Source organism: Littorina saxatilis, linkage group LG8, assembly GCF_037325665.1.
Source record: "Littorina saxatilis isolate snail1 linkage group LG8, US_GU_Lsax_2.0, whole genome shotgun sequence".
Classification (NCBI taxonomy): Eukaryota; Metazoa; Mollusca; class Gastropoda; order Littorinimorpha; family Littorinidae; genus Littorina; species Littorina saxatilis.
Window position 1 is genome coordinate 58,985,591 of NC_090252.1, and position 5,576 is coordinate 58,991,166.

Genomic DNA, 5,576 nt, shown 5'->3' on the forward strand with positions numbered 1-5,576 from the left:
GGGGAGACGACTACGTGTTGTCATATGACTGATTGCAAGGGGAGACGACTACGTGTTGTCATATGACTGCGAAACAGCCGAGACCACGTCGTACCGACAAGAGGAAGACATACCCCCAACTATCCGGCGGCTGCCCCAAGTCGACCGCAACGCCTTTCGAGAAGAAATTGACCATCTCACTGCTGATCTGCAGGTCATTTCTACACTGGTACAATGCTACCTGTGTGCCATGCCAGACTGACTCTTTTCGCTGAACTACGTGCAGTAGACTCACATATTTCATTATTTTGTGTTTTTGACAAACCGCGATCGGTATTGATAATAGCGTGTTGAAAACGGAACAGTTATTTCCTGACTTGGAATACAAGTTGGATGCCTCCGAACGATGCATTGTGTTTGTAACGGACTGTAACCAATGTGAACACTGATGATCGCCGATCGTTCGATTTCCCAAACTCCACGTACCCTCTCGCAATGGACCCTGTGTTTACGCGAATAAACATTCTGACTTCTGACCTCTCTCTCTCTCTCTCTCTCTCTCTCTCTCTCTCTCTCTCTCTCTCTCTCTCTCTCTCTCTCTCTCTCTCTCTCTCTCTCTCTCTCTCTCTCTCTCTCTCTCTCTCTCTCTCTCTCTCTCTCTCTCTCTCTCTCTCTCTCTCTCTCTCTCTCTCTCTCTCTCTCTCTCTCTCTCTCCCTCTCTCTCTCTCTATGTTTAAACACTCATGGTAGACTTAATTGTCATGTCTGTTTTATTCCATCACTCTCTCTCTCTCTCTCTCTCTCTCTCTCTCTCTCTCTCTCTCTCTCTCTCTCTCTCTCTCTCTCTCTCTCTCTCTCTCTCTCTCTCTCTCTCTCTATGTTTAAACACTCATGGTAGACTTAATTGTCATGTCTGTTTTATTCCATCATTCCACGGACAATAACATTTTAACTTGTTTTTGTTTTAAAAAAAAACCACATATAATCCACCTGACATTATGTTTGAATGTTGCCCAGATCACACAAGGAAGCCCCCCCACCCCGACCCCGGCAGCCGTACAGATGAGTTCCAACTGAACATCTTCAGTCCACAACATCACCAACACTGCCAGCACCAGCACCAAGAGGACTCCGAGGACCAGTCGCCGCAGCCTCAACTGCCTCCCGCCGGCGTTCAAATCTCCAGTGCCAGTGACCGCGAAGAGCACATGCATCGTGAAGAACATTACATCCGCTTGTCTGACACCAGCACCTCTTCGCAGCACTCTTATGACTCCACTCTAGAGCTGGACCTGGATGCTCACGAATATACGGGGTTGAGCTCGTCGTAACACTCTCTGGATTTAGTTTAAATAATCGGCTTGCAGACTTGACTTTGATGACATACACACATACATGAGGGTCTGAACTCGTCGTAAACCTGTCTGAACTTTGTGTTACGAATTGACTTCCAAACTTGACGATGGTGACATACACACACACATGAGGGTCTAACCTGTCTGAACGTTGTTTTACGAATTGACTCGCAAACGTGACTTTGATGACATGCAAACACACACACACACACACACACACACACACACACACACACACACACACACACACACACACACACACACACACACACACACACACACACACACACACACACACACACACACACACACACACACACACACACACACACAGAGAGAGGCGCGGGTCTAAGACAAAAACAGGTGAATTATGGTGACATTATTATGCAAATAAAGTGTCTGTAGGTCGGCAGTGTTGTTTAACCAATCGATTTGAAAATCGGACCTTGATGACATGTACGCACATACGGATGTAAACACGCCATAACATTGACCAGAACTTATATAATCAATTGCCTTAAAGGCACCATCTTGTTCCTGTACATATCAGGCTTTTACAGACAATAGAAATACACTTTTGTTTGAACGCTCACCGCTAGATATCACTATATGGCTGCTTTATCTGAAGAGCAAACATTTTCGAAAAAGTATGTTCGTACCGAGTAACCAGGTGCTTTTAAGCCTGTTTTTGTCGGTACAGGGAACATATTTTCAAATCTAAGCAAAACAGACTTCAGTGCACAAAATGGTATTAAAGTAAAGAAAACTGTTTTCATCACGACAATGACAGCACAATTCGAAGTTATGAAACCGAAAAGAACGGATGTAGGTCAAGTAAGGTGGGTTTAAGATACCTATGATTTTCTAAACGGGAGACAGAAACAAGGGGAAGTAAGCAAAGGTGATGCACGCACACACACACACACACACGCACATACACGCGCACACCACCACCGTCACCGCCACCCACGATTCTTGATCCATCTGGAAACATTTTGTTAAAACATAACTAAATGTACACAACAGAGAGGGAAGGAAACAGCATAATGCAAGCATCATTTCATGGGAAATGTCTTCATCAAATGCACTTAAGGAGCTTTTTCAAGTTTATGTTTATTTGTCCCCATCCGCACCCACCTCCCTGAACACAAATAATGTTAGGCTTCAAACCCAAAAGGCTTCGTCCAATCCCGTATGATCATTCGAATTCATTCAAACCTCCTGTACCAGTATTTCAGACAAAATTAAGCAATTATGCAGATGGGCAATAGCACATTGAGTCATCATTCTTTCAAGGGAGCCTTTCTAATTGAAATGCACACACTCACCACAATGCAGACATGAACACATATCTGAATAATATGTGTCAGAAACCGGACGCCGGAGGAGTTGACATTTCCTGCATTTTCTATATTTGCCTTGCTGTATGTCGTGCCTTCTCGTTTTCATTTTTCCGAAAGCAGCACCACAACGATGGGGATGCTGATGTGTTTAACGCTGTGTCTGCTCTTGGTGGAGTTTCCATCAGGTGAGTTTCTTTGTTAACGAATGTTGAACCCGAGATGTGTATGACTAGCCTAGAGTAAGATCAGCCTATTGCAAAAGCAATACAACTTTGTAAAATCGAAACACGTATAATACCAGTTGAAGATGCTGGAGGTAAAATGCATCGCTATATATTCGGTAATAGCGTTGTGACACTATTTGAAGTACGGGGAAAATCACGGGTAAACTCTGACTAGGCTACCACACTGTTAAGCCAACCAACAAACTATAAAACACAGAGTCAGTCAAACACATGATTAATCAAAGCAACGAAACAATCAATAAAACAAATATTATTTCTTTACAATCAGCCTAATTTTGTTGCCGATATACCGCTAACTGGAATAAACAAGGAAGAAGTTTGTGAAATGTGTCTCAGCTCTGCACTTATAGATAGATAGATAGATATATAGATAGATTGTTGCAATTGAGAATACCAACTCAACAGCATAACACCCACACACATAACAGCATGTAGAAGTATTTCCGATTCCTGTTACTTAAAGTCAAAACAGTGATCTTGTTAAATCCGCTCACGACTTGACACTCATCGTAAAAGTTGTATTCTCTCTTGGCAGAAAGTGTTTGCTCTGTGTAAAAGTGTTCAATGAGCGTCTGGTGCGAATAACCCATGCCTATGTGAAGAAAAGCGACTACAGGAATATTTTTGTCTTTTCTCCATATGTAATTTTCTTCTTAAAGTATATGGAGTGAAGAAGAAGAGAAAATGTAGAGAGCAGAATATATTATCTAGGTTAGTATTGAAACTGTGTGGAATTAAGATTCACACTCTAAAATCATATTTGTTCTTTTGCTTAGTAAATGTTTGGAAATAGGTATGATACGGTCCCGTTTTCTATTGTTCTTTTGCGGTAGAATTAATTGGTTAAATTGGTTTTGACACGATGGCGCCGACAGAACTGACGGGATATGACCCTTAGGTCGTTTCTCCTGTCACGAATGTTTATGCACGTGGGCCGTTAACGACTGAGGGCATTGTTTTGCTATATTCACCTCCCTTCCCAACCCCCTTTCCTTTTTGACCTGATTCTTTATTTCTAATACAGGTCTATGGTAATACTTGTTACACACAGACGAACACACATACATAGACACACATACACATACAGACACACTCTCTCTACTCTCTCTCTCTCTCTCTTTTCTTTTCTGTAGCTTTTATATCATTCTTTCTTTTACCCATGTATTCAATATAAACATGTAGTCTGTATTCATTTGTTTAGTAGAATAGAGATATTATGTTTATCATCTACATATGAGAAGCCTGTTGAATATACACTGCGTTTGATTGTGGTTAACTTGTAACTGCATACGGTTTTTGGTGTGACATGACTATTTTGCGAGGTAATAGTCAGAGGTTTTGCACTTTGTTCAGTGTTGATAACCTATGAGTGTTTGGTATCAAATGATGCGTCGTAGAATCTCCATTTTATTGATGTATTTCTTTATAGCGTTTTTGATGTAGTTTTGTTTGTACAGGAGTTTTTGTGTATTTTTGAGGGATTTTAACTGTAGCTTCTATGGAAGCTGACAGCAGCCTCGAAACTCTCCCCCCCTCCCTCCCCATTTTGTTCTATGACGTTGATACGATCGCGCCGGCTTGACTGGCGGGGTTGTGAACCCAAAGTCACGCTCCTGTCACTTGCCACGAATTTGTTTTTGCACGTGGACTGACGTCAGGGACAGTCATGGAAGGTATATAAGCTGCTAGTTTTTAAGGTTCGGCGGGAGTCTGAGCAACCAACCTGGCTTAAGTGTCTAAATGGTATACCGGACTCCTCACCACCACTTAGGGTTACAGCATTGCTTCGGTGGGAATGGTTGTGGATGAGTCCAAACCTGAGTACTGAGAAGTATTTGTTGTTATCTCTAAACTGTCCTCCGGAGTTTTGGCAACCAACCTGGCTTAAGTGTCTAAATGGTATACCGGACTCCGCCCTGTGGACTGAACTGACAGGGTTAAAAACAAACGTTCCGCAGTCCCATGTTACCACACGGCGAGTAAAGTGGCGTCGCTTTACTCTTTTACTTTATTTTTACTCAGGCCCTGAACCTCTGCCCAAATTTTCGGCCATTTTAGGACATAGAATATTGCTTTCAGTAGCGTATTTTGCTAAGGGTACCTACGGGTCATGCCCAAATTTTCAGCCATTTTTGGACTTAGAATGTTTTTGTAAGGAGTAGGAAAATTACAGGAATAAAGTGAACCAATGTACAGATATATTTTCTGAAAAGAACCAACGCCTTGTATTGAGTTGTTTTTATGATTTGTTTTGATGCAATACAATTTTGAACTTTACCTGCCTCTTCTTGAGTTTATATTCTGTGTGTCTGTTTGTCCTGTCGTGTGATTGCCATCCTGACAAATGACCTTCAAACACGTATAACATCTAAGACACAGACACAGACAGTTAGAGTTAATGTGAAGCTAAGACCGCTCGGCTTTACAAATGGTGTCAGAAGTGGGATAAAGATTGGTTCACTGTAGGTTTTGGTAGCTTCCGATTTATTTTTACTTAGAAAGAGAAGATCCCATCGCATCCTTTTGTTTTTATTTTATTTTTCTCAGTCACTTAGCAAGTGACTGTTTATTTTTCTGGACTGCTGCAAAGCAAGATGTCTGACCTTGGTTCACAAGAAGACCTGCGGGCGTCAGGCGGTACTGACAAGGGTCGT

The 5,576-nt window shown here is 42.0% G+C and overlaps 1 long non-coding RNA gene across 1 annotated transcript in view; it reads left to right on the top strand.

Moving 5' to 3' along the window:
- Window positions 1-5,199, top strand: part of LOC138973958 (uncharacterized) — a 451,362-nt gene extending 446,163 nt beyond the window's left edge. The window contains exon 2 of the long non-coding RNA XR_011458237.1: window positions 3,821-5,199. This is a non-coding gene — a long non-coding RNA (uncharacterized lncRNA). The remainder of the gene's footprint in view (window positions 1-3,820) is intronic.
- The last annotated feature ends 377 nt before the right edge of the window (window positions 5,200-5,576 follow it).